The 17,566-nt window shown below is 29.6% G+C and overlaps 1 long non-coding RNA gene across 1 annotated transcript; it reads left to right on the top strand.

Moving 5' to 3' along the window:
* The first annotated feature begins 6,873 nt into the window (after nucleotides 1–6,873).
* Nucleotides 6,874–8,944, top strand: LOC142637327 (uncharacterized). The gene is made up of 2 exons (XR_012844606.1): nucleotides 6,874–7,095; nucleotides 8,591–8,944. It is a non-coding gene; the product is annotated as an uncharacterized LOC142637327 (long non-coding RNA).
* Nucleotides 8,945–17,566: the final 8,622 nt, after the last annotated feature.

A 17,566-nucleotide genomic window follows, 5' to 3' on the forward strand; every position in this document is an offset into this window, starting at 1 on the left:
CTCATCACAAACTCCATCATATCATATCACACTCATCCAAGGCAGAAAACATGTGAGCATTAAATCAAGATGGAAAAAAAACCAAGAAAACATGTAATCATCCAAGGCATCAAGATCACAATCATAAAACCTAAGAAAGATCATATCACAAATGCATGTACATTACAAATGCATGACTTACCTTTTATTTACCTTTCAGTAACTCAGCACCTATTGCATCATGCATGAGAATGTGAATGCATGTTCATAGCATTAAAATAAAACCACATAAGATAAACCCTAATTCTAATATGTGAGAGCAAACAAGCAATTAAACATGTAAAACAGAAGCTTTGAAAGCATAAAAATACGGAAAAGAGGCTACACAAATTCACACATGTGAAAACATAAGCAAAAACAGAAAAATAAAATTAAGGTTTCTAGGCAAGTTCATGCACATGCAAGATTATGCGTATGCAAGTTCCTTCCCAGAAACCCTAGAAACACAGCAGATACTTAAAGCACTAAACCTAGCATGATAACATACATTTTAAACATACAAAAACGTAAACCTAAGCTAGATAAAAATATTAAAGCATATTATAACAAGAAAATAAAGCAAACAGAAGGATTTAAAGCATAAAAAGAAAAGAAAAGGAAAAAAACAAAAGTTTAGACTAATATCTCAAAGGAAAGCTCTTCAAGATTGATTTTTGACCATTCCCCTCAATCAAATCTATTCACAATTAACAAAAAGAGTGATTAGTAATTTTAAACTCAAAGATTAAGGCCAGAAAAAGCCGTAATCAAAAGAAAATTGACTTGAGGATGTTTTGTGAAAAACTCCCTCTTTGATTCACTATTTCTAGTGAATCTTAAAGTTTTTCGATGGAATTTCTGTGTGTTTTTGAAAATATACCACGTAAGGCTACTTATAGTGTGAAAAAAGGGGTTTGGAATGACTCCCAAATAATGTGGTTTTCGTTCCAACCCTCAACATTAATGCAGAAAACTTGCATTGTTTAGGTTTCTAGAATTTGTTATGCGTGCGCAAAATTGGGCCTGCGTACACATGCAGAAATCTGCGTGCGCGTAGCAAGGTTTTCCATGGCCTTATTTTTTCAAAAATAGATTTATTTGCTCATTTAAAAGTTATATTTTTCATTTTAATATTTCTCAAGTCAATTTATCATCTAATTGGTCTCTAAACCAACATTGAGTCTTAGAATATAGCATCATTGGGGAACAGGGGCCTGATTCATAAGGGGTACAACATACGGTGTCGACATATATGGATCAATCAGAATTCCAAGCCGTCACCACAAAAGACCCAACCACACCATCCATGGATGCCGATCGACCCATCGCCAGATGCATGGTGAAAAAGCTTGGGTATATATCTCACACCTTTCATATATTTAGCTTGATTTTTTGGCTCCTGAATGCCTGTAAGCTAGGACCTGATGTTGAATATTGATAAATGGAACTAATTTCAATAAAATAAAATGACGGAGAAGGGAAACTTGTAGGTTTGGGGCTATGCGCTCATTATTGGGTTATACTTTCTTTGGGCTAGTTGTTTAGGTGATGGGTTTGTTAAAATAAAGAGATTAGATTTAAGGTTTTTTTTATTTAATTTCTTTTTTTTTTGTTTAAATTTCCTGTTACTATTTAATTTAATTCTTTCTTCTTGTTTTCGTTTGTGTTCTTGTGATCTTGGTTTGGGCTCTTGGTTGCTAGGTTTGTGTTCTTGTGATGGATTTGAGTTATTGATTGTTGGGTTTGATCTGGAAAGAACATGAAGAACAAGTTGTAAAATGAAGAACATGAAGAATTTTTTTAAAAATTAAATTAGATTTAAGGTTTTTCATTACATTTATTTATTTTTTGGTTTAAATTTTCTAAGGTGGATTTCTTTTAAAAATTAAAATGTTGATGTGGCATTTTAAAAATGCTAAATAAAATATTTTATTATTATTTTATTAGCCACGTCCGCATTTATTGTGCAAATAGATCATTCCGTCTACCATGTATGCATTTACTATTAGTGGTTGACGACAGAGACCAATACGGAAACGATTTTCTAATTTTAGAGACTGAGGTATGCGAAAAATCAATTTAGGAACCAAAATGAGAATATGCCCAAAATGTAGGATTTAAAAGTAGAGAAATGATATGTCCACAACATTTTTACAACAAATCTTAAGTGGCTGGTTGTTGTTGCTGGGGCAAAAAAGTAATCTTAGTGTTAGGTTCAAATTTGAACCAATAATAACTAACTATCTGTGATTTTTTGTGAAAATGTTGTAAAAAATATTGTGGACGTAGCATCTCTCATATTTTTACGATAACTTTAGAAGGCAATCAATTTGAAATAATCAGACTTAAAATCCGCACCATAATTAAAGGTGAGTAACTATAAAGAGAAATAATATACATTTAAACACTCATTTATTTAGGATTAATTTAAGGAAACTTATCTATGTAATATAAATTATTGCTTGCTATGTAACAAATGGCAAAGCCTAGCATGGAGCTTTAATATATACTAGCCACAAACTCACCTGTTGTATGTGATAATTATTTTTATGGTTGTTTTATTAAATTTTTTTTACAATTCTAACTAATTTAATATAGAGTAATGTATTTCGTAATATATTTTTATTTATAAAAGAAACAATCATAAATGTAATATAGGAACAATCATAAATCATAAATAAAAATTTTTTCATACCAAAATGAAAGCAATACGATTTTTCTTAGAAAATCAAAACGCATGTTAACGGAAATATTCATTTTTAGTCAAAGTTATTTATAACATTTTGTGAATCATTAAAAAGAATTTAAAATTTGGAAATTATTCTTGTAGTTTTAAACCGACTTTCTTAAACCTTTTTTTTTTTTTTCTGCTTACAATTTGAAACACCACTAATCGTAACTATGAAAATTAATAAAATTAACAATGATTAATTGTACCAATTAGGAAAACAATTTGTTGTTGATAATCTATTAAAATTATTTTCTTTGCAGAAATTGTAATTTCATTTACCCAAAACATATTATCAAATAAACAATTATTAGCAAAATCTAAGAATTAAATTTCTATATTTGTATTGTTATAAAATAATAATAATAATTAAAATAAAATTGTGAAAGCTAAAATTTGTCTCCCATCCGATTATTTTTGTTTGGCTAACCTTTACTTTTCTCTAAATAAATGGCATTATAGAGTACTTCTAATACAACTTTTAAGAGTACTTTGTCCACCACAAAAGATTAAAAAATAAACAAAAATTAGTAAAATCTCATAGTTTAACATTTAAATTGAGCACTATAAAAAAGCATGCTATGTAATAGAATAAATATAAAATTATCCAAATCATGCCATGTAATAGAATAATATTATATTTTTTATGTTATATTTAATTCTTTATAACACAATATGATAACATTTAACAATCAAAGAGAACAAGAAAAAAAAATAACAAAAACAACAAAAATTTTAAAAACAAAACTAAATCACATTAACTCAAAGTAGCGTCTTAAAGAATATAAAAAATTATCAACCTAAAGCAGAGATGCAAGAAGAATAAAAAATCCACCAAAAATTTAAGAGAGAGAGAGAGAGAGAGAGAGAGAGACAACTTTTTTGATGTGAGGAAAAATTATGCATAGAATAGAAGAGATAGTGACAAATTTATAGTAAGAGGATATGAATAAGAAGAGACAAAAATAAAGGAAAATGAAGGGAAAAATGAAGAATGATATTAATGTAGAGGGTAGTGGAGAGATGAAAATGTAAGGAAAAGAGAAAGGTTGGAGAAGCAGTGGAGAGATGAAAAGGTAAGGGAGGAAGAAAGGTTGGAGAAGTGTAAATATTAAAAAAAAATGTTAAAAACAATTATAGGAAAATTGGAAAGAAAAATGATAATAAAGTGGATGCTGATTTGGCTCAACTAGAGCATAGCAATAATAAATGCTATGCTTCAGTTTTTAGATATAAAATGTATATAGTTTAAAGAATAGATACAATTTTATTCAATATTTCACAATTAATATATCCTAGGTTGTAACCCCATATATATGCATGGAAACACTTATAGATATACAATAAAATGCATAATATAATTTTTATATATATATATATATAATTTAAATATCATTGATAGTCATTTTTATATTTTGTTGACTCTTTAAAATTTTTTGTAATAATATTATTAGGTATAAAATGTAAATTGTCCATTTTTTAAAAAATTATTGTGAAGTAATTTTTTTAAAAAATTTATTTATTCTAAACTCTTTGATTTTTGTACTTAATAACTCACTTGGATGAATGTTTATGATGTGGTCCTACATTTAATTTTAAAATTAAGAAATAAAACTCTTTAAGAATAAATAATTTAGGACACCTAGCGCAATATTAAAACTCTAATTTGGAATTCTAATTTAAGTTTCTCTTAACTTCACCTATTATTATTATTATTATTATTATTATTATTATTATTATTATTATATATAGATTTATTAATTTGTAATAATTGGAAGCACTAATGTTTATTTTAAATAGTCCTTAATTATTATAACTAGTGTGTAGCCTCATGCATATGCATGAATATAATTAAAAATAATCACAATTATACGGTTCAAATTATATATAGTATTAACTTGAACCTTTTATATATATATATATATATAGATTATATTTTAGTTCTTATTATAACTAGTTGCTAACCCGTGCGATGCACGGAAGAATTGAGCAAAATTTTTAAATTTTCACTTCGCTAAAAGTTATGATCACTTGAAAATAAAAGTTACAATTTAAAAGGGGAAAAAATTCTAATACCAATGATAAGTCCAACACCAGTAATAATTTGGTATTTCTTTGCTATAAGTAATAATTTGGTATACCTACAATTTATGCTAAAGATGACATTAATATATAATTATTCCCAAAACCCTGAAATCATACTCAATAAAAATAGTATTTTTTAAAAACGATTAAAGAAATTGTTAACAAACTTGGAGTAGCACTATTATAAGTTATTAAAATGTAAAGGGAATAATGTAACTAATCTGATATAAAAAGATTAAAGAAATTTTTAACATAACCTTAAGTAGCAGTTACTAAAATGTAAAGGGAATAATGTAAATAATTTGATATCACTCAACCTATTTTATAATTTTAAAAAATCAATCAATGAGTACCGCTGAAGAGAAAGTGATATGAGGGTTGGAAATTACCTTCTTTTTTTATTATATAAAAGTGGGAAATTACTTGGGTGAAAAGTTAAATTCCTAAATTGCATAAGTACAATCCATATTTCCCTTCCTTTTTTTTTTCTTGCTCCACCGTTTTTTCAATTCTCTCATCTTTATCTCCTTGTTATTTTTTTTTTTTTTACTCTTATCTTGAATTGTTCTCATCCACACATTTAAATTATTTATACTTTCCCAATACCATGACTTTTCTCTCCCAATGGCTACACGTACAGATGTTATATTCTTCATTCTCATCCTCACAAATCTCTTAAACTCTGTCTCAGTCTCTTCATTCTCTTCCTCACAAATAAGTCTCAGTCATAGAAACAATAAAAATGCAAGATTTTTTTTACGTATTGCGTTATCATCGTGCTCCTTTCTTTTTCTTTGTTTCAAAAGAATTTGCAAAAGCATTCATCTCAACATTTTGAGTGATCTCATGGTGGTTGAGGCTTCAACAATAGTGATAAGGTGCTGTGAGCCTGTAAAATACTAATTAAAAAAAGAACAAAAATCTTCATTGTTTTTTTTTTTCACGATTTCTTTTCTCAACATCAGATCTTTAGTCATCTTTATCGTATATTACCGTTCCTTTTTGCAATGATCTAAGTTTTAACATAGTGGGCATTTCAGGGGCATTTCAATTCTTTGAGTTTCTATTACAAATATTGTAATACATTACTTGATATATCCTATTGTCACCCTAATACTTCACCTGTATTTAATACCCAATTTTTCTTTACCATACAATATTTTTCTTTACCATACATTTCAGAAAAGGTATCTGACCTTTAAATTTGCTTTAACACTTTGCTGGCCAATGTTACTGAAAAGAGAAGTCCATGCTAATAGGAGAAAATTTTCATGGAGAAATTTGTTTCAAAGTTGTCCACAGGAAATAAATTTCGGAGAGAGGGAGAGAGAGGGAAAGAAGAGCGTATAAAGATAAAGATAAAAGAAAGAAGTGATGTTTAATTTATAAAAACTATCAAATGTTGTGTTTATAGTTTAGATAGGCCGTTGGGCTTTTAAGGAGCGTTTATATAAGGCAAAAAAGAGTCAAAATATTTTGTAACTACAGTCCAAAAGATAGAACATTTTGTCTGTAATTTACTATAGATGACTGATTGTTCAAAAAAGTGAAAATATCACTCAAACTTTCATAAAATGGAAAGACACAACTGTTCAGGTTTTTTAAAATATACACGTGGCATTAATTTATGTAATCTCGTGGTACAATATATATGTGTGTGTGAAATTATATGAAGAGTGATTAACAAAAAGTCAAACGTTTCGGTTATTTTATATATATATATATATATATGTGTGTGTGTGTGTGTGAGAAATTAATATTCTTAAAATTTTTGTTAGAGTTCAATATTCTGGGCAAGTCTTCATCTAAATTATCTTAAATCATGTTTAACCCATTTGATTACACAATATTTATTATGCCCAACCCCATTTAGTATTTATGAAATTAAAAAATAAAAATACAAAAACTGAAAGAAGGGCTGACATTGGTTTGTCCGCCCATTAATTGATCAAGTATATACAGAAGCCCAAGCCCAAGCCCAAGCCCAAGCCAATTTAAGAAAGCAATAAGTGGTTAAAGGCTTACGAGCATTTGGTACAAGTGGATGACAGCTAAGCTTGCCTAAGCGTTGGTTTGTCCGTCCATTCCATCGTCTGCAACAACTTGACCTTCACTTGTGATAGTCAAGCAAAGAGACCTGCAAAAATGGTGAAAACGCAGCGAGAGCGAGAGAGACAAAGACAGAGAAGAAGAATAAGAAGAAATAGCAATGCAACCTCATGGTTTGACAGCATCTCATGGTGTTTGAAGCTTCAACAATGGCTGTAAGTACCCAAAAAAAAATCTCTGATCTGAACCTGTGATAGGACAATTTCACTGATTTTCTTGCATAGGGCAATTTTATGGGTTAAAAGAATCTTTTTGGCGAACAGTTCACAGTTAACCCGGTCTGACTGTACGGTCTGATCTAGGTTTCAAAACCATGTTTACAGATTGTTCAAGTACTCTTTTAATGCTGACAATGTTTTGGTTTGGAGGTTCAAGGGCTTTGATTCTAAAAGCTTTTGTTTTTGTTGTTTTTTTTTTTTTTTTGGGTCTGTATGCTTGCTAAGAACCCCACAAAAAATATCCATGGCTTCAAATCTGATAATTTCGTGGGGACTCCTTGCTAGGAAGGATTGGATTCTGCAATGGCATAAGTTAGGCTGATGGGCTCTTTATCTATGGAGGAAGAGAGATTGCAGAGATATATATATATATATATATATATATATATATATATATATATAGAAAAAAATAAAGCAATGGGTGTTCAATTTCTAATAGGCAACAATTGAACATTTTGAAAAACCTCTTGATCGAGAATAGGAAGAATCACGACTTATCAAGATAGATTTGAAGAAGGTCGGAATTAATGCTCAATTAGTTGAAAGAATAGCAAAATATTAATTACAAAAGGAAGGGATAATGTGTACCTAATATGGACTCAGATTTTTTTTTTTTTCTCAGTATAGTGGCAATTGAACGGGTATGAAGGAGTGATTCAGTTAAATGAGGAGCGGAAGAGACCAAGGAGGGAAGAGAGAGAGTTTGGCGTTAGATAGCTGAAGTCATGAATTTTTGAAAGCGTGAAAGACAGGAAGGCAGTTAGAAAGCTGAAGTTGTGAAGTTTTGTAAGCCTGAAAGACAGGAAGGTTGTGAAGTTGTGTAAGCTTGAAAGACAGGAAGACAGAGGGGGGGTTAGCATCAAAGACTATTGAACTTGGTTGGGGCTTTACAGTGGTCAGCATTAACCGTAATATATAAAGATTGGCCTTTAAAGTGGAGATAGGGTTGAGAATAATTTTTTTTTTAATAGTATGTTAAAATTATGAAAATAATTTAGAAAAAAATATGGGTAATAACGTGGCTGCTGATATGACTCAACGTGAGCGTAGCAACATTAAATGCTATGTTTCAGCTTTTAGTATTATATAGATATAGACTAGGCAAATTTTTATAGGGAACTAAACATTCACATTGGTAGGCAAACAATAAGTGGAGCTTGATTTTAACAAAAAGGTCTAGATGATGACAGAATCACTATCATCGTAACCATAACTTTGGTATATACACTATTTTGAGAAGATCAGCCTTAAGGTTTATCTTCCATCTTATAAGATATTGTCTCTATTAAGTCCGTTAAAATTAAACATACTTCTAAATTAGATTATAGCCAAGAATGTAGAAGTAGAACTGGATGCAAAAGTTGTGGTGGAGTGGGGTGTCTAATCCTTCTCTTGTGAACATTGCTCATTCTGCTCTCATTTTGGATTGCAGGAACTTACTGGGACTGGGATTCCAAGAGTAAAGATTAAGCATTGCTTCAAGGAAGCTAACCAGTGTGCAGATCGTCTTGCAGCAGCTATAGATTTTATGCTTTTTGATGTTCCCCCTTCGTATATTATGTTTTTGTTGTATTTTGATTGTATGGGCAGATTCTCTGAGAATTTGCCTTATTTCCTTTTAGTTGTTTTAATATAACAGCGTTTATTAGCACCCAAAAAAAAAAAAAAATTGGTGAAAGTGATTTTGTATCATCAACACATATACTACAAAAAAGCTGAGTTATAACAGTGGTCTTTTTTGTAGCACATACAAAAAATGGTACTAGAGAGTGTTTATTGTAGCGGATTTTCAAATGCTACTATAAGTCTCTTTGTAGTAGCGGTTTTTTTACAAACGCAACAATGTTTTTTTTTTTTTTTTGTACTGCTACAATATACTTCTTCATTTTTTGCTTCTATAGGTATTGTCTAAATACAAAACCACAAAGTTTAGTCCTTTTTGTTTTTATTTTATATACTCCAATGTAGAAAACTAACACCCTAATGACCAAAATACCCCTAAATACTCAAAATGACACAAACGCCCCTGGAACTAAAAAATGACCAAAATATCCCCAGAATGTCCAACAAACCCCAAGACCTCAAAAATTACCAAAATACTTTAGGACTAATTAAAATGAACAAAAAAAAATCACTACAATCACTAAATGATAAAAATACCCCCCAAACCATAGTATTAGTATTATTATCTAGTGGTTTAAATTGTGAAGATGTTTAAGCCTCAGCAATCTTAGCATGGTGTCAAACAACTTTTAAAAATGGTTGCACAATGTAATTATAAATCAATTATTGAAAATTTGAAAGACTTCTTGGCCTGAGTTTTAAATTGATGATAAAAAGAAATTTTATTAGATGAATAATTCAAATAGTAATCAAATTAGTTTTTTTGCTTTAAAGTTTAGAAATAATAGGAGAATAAGAGCAAAAGAAATCATATATAATCGTATATTAAGAAAATATATAAATTGACTTAGTTACCAACAAAGCATCCAACCCCTTTGAACAAAGCCATTAAGAAGTGCATTTTGCACCAAGTATTCCATCCCAAAACCATCATAGTAGGCCGCTCCTGAATCTACATTAAAAGAACATTAATGAAATAAATTAAAATAAAAAAAAGAGAAAAAAGAAAAGAAAAGATAAATAGTACATAATCTTGCTACAAATAAAATATCGCGTCAAAGAAATCTTTATACTATACCATATGATGTGCCCATGTGGTAATGGTATAACGGTATCACACAACACTAGGAGGATTTGTCAAGAATAACAATGGTGTGTGTTTGTATATATATAGCTAACAAAAGTGGAGTGGCAGATCCAAGTTTGCAACATATTGGCCTCACTTCTAATTTCCTAGTCTATCAACAACAAATCCATATTTATCCAATATTAAAAGATAAAAGGCATCATAAGATGAATGGACTTTCCACACCACAAACAATATGAGAGTTGGCTTAAAAAAATAAGACTTTAAATTAAAGATAAATATGTGAACGGAGCATCTATTTATCTTTAATTAAGTTTTTGTGTCTATCCTAAAAGTTGCTAAAGGGTAAGAGGAAACGTTGATAACAACAATTAAGTTCATGTTTTATCCACCAAAAAAAAAAAAAAATCTGCAATTTGGTAAAGTCACTTGGCTCAATTACGGTTTTTAAGTTCAACTTAAAAATTCTGTAATTTTGTTTAGCCACTTGGTGCAGTTATTTTTGCTCATCCATGACTTCTAAATCCAACTTTTATTATATGATATAGTATAATGTGATAATATAATATGATTTCATTTTTTTTTTTTCGTCAAATAGATAAGTTTTTATTATTATTATAATAGATAATGTAGATAAAAACAAATAATTGAAGCTCTCAATACTATAAAATATATGGGGAAAAATTGAGCTTTAAAATTAACTTTTACTATCGTAACTTGAGATACACTTTAGTCCAAAATCCTAATAATAAAAATAAAATAAATAAATAAATAACTAAAAAAATCCTAAGAATATGAGGAATATAAATCTATATTTGATATCTCCTTTTATTATTTTTTTTCAAAATTATTCTTTTAAATTGACCTTTTACAAAAAATTTAATAGTGAATAACCAATTTTTGTAACAATAAATGAGAGTACAACTATGGTTTTTTGAAATTAAAACCATTTATAATGACCAAATCTAATAATATGATAATTTTGTTATTTTGATTAAAATTACTCATAAAATAAATAATAACATAATTATATGGAGGTGAGCAAATTCCACTGTTCGGACTCCATTGTCCTTATTGTTGAGTTTTCGCCATGAGTTTTCGACCATAGTAAGGCCAAGTGCAACATGGTTAGATTTAGGTGTATTTTTTATTTATAAAAAACAAAATGTATAACAAATTTAGTTAACTGACACCAAACTAACATTGGCCTAAAGGCTAGGCCCAAAATCCAATAAGTGAAACTCATGTGATAATTGAACTTTGATTTGTACCTAGTGGTAGTAAATACCTAATCAAGGTAATAAGTGTCCAAACATGAAATGAACTTCAATTTGTATCAATCGGTAGTAAATCACTGATCAAGGTAATAAGTGTCCAAAAATGACATGATCTATAGGCTTTGGGTGTAGATGGGGGATTGGAACAACTACTGAAATAATATTTGAGAAGAAAATTGGCTCCCACTTTCTCAAGGTCATAGAGTATTCTTCCCACGTTCTATTCTATCTTAGGAAGCATGGACACGGATATGGGTACGACATACAAGGGTAAAACTAGTGATTTTCCTTTAGGGGGGTCTATTTATAATATTGATACATTACACACACATGCATATATTGTTGAAGAGAACTTATCATCTTTTACACTTTGATAGTTAAATAAATGTTGTTTAGTCTAATATTAGATATGTACCCAAAAAAAATTTCATATCATCAAAATGTATAGAATAAAACTTGATGATGATATTCATACAATAATATTTATCTATTATCATATTCGTAGTGAATTCTTAAAATTTTCATTTGCAGTATAACACGATACGGCAAGTATGACACCGGAATGACACATATGGTGGAAAAGGTTTCTCTTCAAATTAGTTTAGAGAGAAACCCTTCAAACATTTCCAATATCTTTTTATTGGATTTGAAATTTGTAAATCTAACCGTTGGATTTTATGTTCTTTATGTCCTTAATACGCAGTAAAATTTCATTCAAATCAGATGTTATTTAGTATTTGATCGATAAACCTATTTTTTATACATAGTTTTAAATCACAAAAATTTGAAATTTAAACATTTGATTGATGTATAACTATTAATCTTTGATATCCTTGAAAATTTTCAAGCATGGAGAATATAATAAAAACATACAATCCAACGGTTAAATTTTCAAAACACACATCAAATAAAAAAAATATAGGCGGAGTTTGAAGAGTTTCTCTCCAAACTATTTTGGAGAGAAACCTTTCAAACTTTGTCAATATCTTTTTATTGGATGTGAATTCTGTAAATCTAACCATTGGTTTTTATTTTCTTTATGTCCTTAATACGCATGTAAAAATTCATTCAAATCGGATCTTATTTGGTATTCGATCAATAAACCTATTCTTTACACATAGATTTAAATCACAAAAACTTGAAATTTAAACATTTGATTGATGACATAGCTATTAATTTTTGATCTTCTTAAAATTTTGCAAGCCTGAAAAATATAATAAGGAAATGTAATTCAACGGTTAGATTTTCAAAACTCACATTAATTAAAAAGATATTGATGGAGTTTGAGAGGTTTCTTTCCAAACTATTTTAGAGAGAAACGTTTTCCTAATACGGTATAGGTCTGATACCCTAAATGAAGTGTCCATACTTTCTAGATTCTACCTGATACAGCTACAATATTTGATTTATTTTATTCAATCTCCAATTCGCTAAGATGGAAATAATTTATCATTGAAACTATTTTCTACTTGTTTTAAGCTTTAGTTATCAAGTCTATCCCTTTGAATGTTATAAGACCTTAAGACTCTCTAGTTTGGATGAGTAATCGATCATGGTTTTTTCTTGGGGGGGGGGGGGGGGGCGCTTCAAAAGTGCATATTTTGAGTTGGCAAGCTTGTACTAACAACCTACCTACTTGAAAAAGCTATTTGATCATAATATTTCTCCTAGTTAGATTTGTGTTCTATGCAATGAAGAGGCTAAATCCACCTTTTCACCTAATACGGTGTTGTTCTTTTACTCAAGATATTTGGTTTCAAGGTTCTGTTTAAAATTCTTTGAAGTTTCCAATTAAAACTCACTTCATTGATATTATAGAATTAGGTTCGTAGAAACTGAAAACTCTAAACTTTGAAATATTGTGTCTTGCACATGGATGTTATGGGATTACAGGAACAAGTTGATTGTTGAAAATAGAATCCCAAAAAACTGAGAACTTATGATCCTGAGCTTCTCTCTACATGCTAGAATTCATCGAATCAAACAATAAATCTATTTTGGGTAGGGGTGGCAATTCGTGTTCGCATGTCGGGTTTGTGTCATGTCAACTCGTGAGTATTCGACTATATAGGTCAACACTAACCCAACATGTTTATTAAACGGGTCAAGATTCCAGCGACTTCATTCGCCTCTGGGACCTCCGCGACCACTCGATCGAGCCCTTCTATGTGCTCAACAACAGCAAGACCTCCGAGTTTTGTGCTCCGCTCACTTCATTCAACTGGAATGAGGTCAAGCCAAAGCGAATCGGGACGTGTAGCATCGACACGACCTGTATGGTTTGGGACATCGACGGTTCGGTGAGGATTTTCAATCTGAGAGATAAGGAGCACTCGGCGATCATCTACGAGAGTCCTCAACCTGATAAGAAGCATCGAACGTTTTCAATCTCCTTTGCCCTCTTTCTCTCTCAGTCAGGTTAGGGTAGGGATTTTGGGATGGTTCTCTGGCCATGAGTGGTCTGGGTTTAGAGCAGATGAAAAAGAAATCGGAGAGATAGAATGGGCAAAGAGACTCTGATCTGGGTTCGTGGGATTTTTGTGATAGGAACTCAATTTTTTAAATTGAAAAAGCTCCTTTTTTTTCTTAATTTAATTAAATTAATTTTTATTTATTTATTTTAAAATATATGACCTGGATTTTTTGTTTTAATTTTTTATTAATTTAAATCTGACGTGGCATTTCAAAAATGCTAAATAAGTTTTTTTAATAATATTTTAATATCTACGTCAATGCCATGTCAGCAAGTAGGACACACTGTTTGCCATCTAAGCTTTTTCCGTAATTGGGTTGACGGTAGGGACCATTTTAAAAATGATTTTAAAAACTCAGAGACTGACCTTGGAGCAAAATCAGTTTAGGGACCAATTCGAGAAATGACCCAAAATGTAGGGACCAAAAGTATATTTTCGCCAAAAAAATACAAAGAAAAAAAAATAATTTTAAATATAATTTCATTAATTTTATATTATAAAATATAAAATAATAAAGTATATAAAAAGATATCCAAATTATAATTAATCTTTCAAGAATATTGGTTATAATAAGAATGACTAAGTATCTTTCAACTATAAAACATAATGATTAATGTTAAATATATTAATTATAAAAAAAGGTAATATAAAAGCTTATGTATTTGATTGGTTGGTGTCATGACTATTTTAATTGATCAAATTATTTAAATTATAGTTAATTATAATAGTTTGCGTAGTTATTAGCAAATACCAAGCGTTGGGTCCATTGGTCATGACATTTAAATTAACTTCTTCTTCTTCTTCTTTTTTTATTTTTTATTTTTATGGTTAAATTAACTTCTACAGGATAGGTTCTAGTCCTGCCAGATTTAAAAGGGACTTCCCCTTTTTTTTCCTCAATAAAGTGGCCCATAAAAAATAAAAATAAAATAAAATATAACAAGGAAAGTGCAGTGGCACACGCATTCACGTGAAAAGGTTTATCTACTTATCTTATCCTAGTTTTTAGTTCTTTAAGATTTAGCTGCCACTTCTTTATCTTTATCTCAAAATTTTAGTTGCCCGCCATGTTTTAAAAAAAAACCATGTAGCGGCTCATAATCAATCTGGAAAAAGATAATGCAGTTTCTAATTACCTAAAAAAATACAAAGGAGAAAACAAGAAGTTTCTAGTCTCTTTAAGAAAAAACAAAAACCAGAAAAGCAAAAATAAAAAACTTTTGCAGGAGTCATACCAAGTACCAACAACCCACAGGTGAGTCTCAGGCCTTTCTCTCTTTCTCTTTCACATTATCAGTTTTCTTAATCTCTTGTAATTTTTTACAATTTATTAGAAAGTTTGCTATTTTCTCCAAATCTAGGAGAGTGAAGACTGAAGAGTGACTGCATGTATGAGTTTTAACCATTATTTCCTAGGTAAGTATCATGATATTTAAAATAGGCTTATTAAATTTAATAAAAATATATAATGTATATTATAAATAAAATAAAATAATTTTAATTAGTTATTTGATTAGATTTTTTTATGCATTTTATGATTTGTTGAGATTTAGCATTTTTTTAATAAAATGAGTAATGACCGAATTGAGACTTAGTTTTGACTTTGAATATGTGCATGTGATTCTTAAATTTCATGAATATTTACTAATTTAATCAAATATTTGTGAAAATGAGATATTTTTTCCGTATTAATTACTAAATTAAAAAAAAAAAAAACCAAAATGTCTTTTTTGGGACACCAAAAAATACAACTAATAATTCTACGAGCCTAATACAAATATTTGGCACACTTAACAACAATTCTTAGACTATGATTATTATCCTCTCGCACTAATTTACTCTCAATAATTTAGTTGGGAGCAATTATTTTTTTTCCAAGAATATTATCACAGTACCATTGGGTGCTTTTGTTGGGCACCTATAAAACCTTTAGTAAAATAAAAAAAATAATGCATAATTTTGAAGAGAGAGAATATTGGTAAAGATCCAATGCACCATAGATATGACAATGGAGTGTTTTTATTTAGTTAAGGTTGAAAATCAGTCCCAACCACGCGGTCCATCACATGACTCATCAACACCTAATTAATCATATGACATATCACTATCTAATCATTCACTTGACCCATCAACTAATCAACCAGGGGCTCTATTAGAGACTCACCCTTAAGTTGATGACCATTTATATCGAGAATATATGGAAGTAAAATTTCAAATTACAGCTACCTATGAATATGATTACTTATGTTTTTAGTCCTTGTAGCACATAACACTTAATTAAAAGTATGCTTGTGGTATTGACTACTTTTTTTTTTGTGCATAAATAAATTATGTAGGTATATGTACGATATTTGGAGTAACAAGTATGTTTGACATATGGATTCTGTCCCCTAAAAATAAGGTGAAGTTGTATTTTGACGTTATTTTGCCAAATGACTACAAAAAAAAATTGTTGGAATATCATTGAGGTATTAAAATTTTAGTAACATATATTATACTTCTTTCCAGAATTCCAATGCTTCTACATAGATTTTTTTTGAGAAAGAATGCTTCTACATAGTGGTTATGGTTTTTTATATGTATTTGTGTTTCAGTCAAAGTTTGATATCCCCCAAGATGAGATTGCAAGAAGGATAATCAAGCGTCATACTTTAAAGCGATTGAGTGATTGATAGAGGAATTGGAAGCATGCTTTGAAAGCAAAGCACTTTGATAAGTAAAAAATTGAAACACAAATAGTGGCTAAGGCTTCAAATATAGTAAATTGCCAAGATTGTGCTGAGCTCATTGACCCTTGGTTTAGAGGTAATACAATAAAAATAATGCACGTGAGAAGATATGTATTTGTCATCATTTTTTCCAACAGCCATTTGATATATTCTCTAAGATTTGCCTATATATATATATAGTTTTTACTAATGCAAATATATGGTTTATTGTATTCCAGGAAACTAACACAATACATTGGAATATAAAGGAAGACCAAGTTTCATTGCTGGAGTGACTTTTGGCATACTTCAAAGGGAATATTTATAAACTTAGTTTTTATTGTAGGTTGTCTACAATTATTTTATCCTTGTCTTATCTTAAGTACCAAAAAGTATTGTTTATATTTTTATTTGGCTATTTGTGATTTCAAACTTCGAATTGTAAAGTTTTATTTCTTCATTTGGATCAATATTATTAACTATTTGCAATAATTTTATTACTTTGATTTATGAAATTGTGGATTTTAACAACATTCCAAACATGTTATATTACTAATTTTCAAGGAAAAAATTAATTAATTTTTTTGTAATATTCAATAATGTTTATACCTTCGGCAATGGTTTTTATAACTGCTCCTATATGGAACCTATAGTAGCGGTTGTTTTTTGTTGCAATAACTAATTTATAACATAGTGTACGAACTAGTGGGTTTTTTTTTAGCAGCATTCTATGAAAGTGTTGTTAAAGAATATCTAGTAGCAATTCACAAAACCACTGTTAAAAATAACTCGTGCTAGAAATAAGGGAAGGTTATACTTACATTTTTAATTTTTTTAGCAATGGTTTATAAAACTGCTGCTAAAGAATCTATAGTAGTAGTTACATAACTGTTGCTATAAATAATTAATTCCAAAAGGTAAGGCTGTGTGTACTAGCGGTTTTTAATTCCCTAGTAGCAGTTCTATGAACTGTTGCTATAATTTTTTTCTATACCAGCGATTCCTAAAACCGCTATTATAACCTATAGTGACTTGTAGCGACGGGAACTTAACAGCGGTTATTCAAGTTGTAGCAGCGATTTAGAAAACCGCTAGTATAGACCTATATGACTTTTAGCAGCAGTTTTTAATAGTTTTAGTTGTGGTTGCAACCGCTGCTAAAAATCAAATTTTTTGTAGTCGGTCAAGACCAAAGTCCAGTTTAATATGTCAAAAGTCATTGCAACATGTAACCCAAAA

The sequence above is a fragment of the Castanea sativa genome, chromosome 5, assembly GCF_040712315.1.
Source record: "Castanea sativa cultivar Marrone di Chiusa Pesio chromosome 5, ASM4071231v1".
Lineage (NCBI taxonomy): Eukaryota > Viridiplantae > Streptophyta > Magnoliopsida > Fagales > Fagaceae > Castanea > Castanea sativa.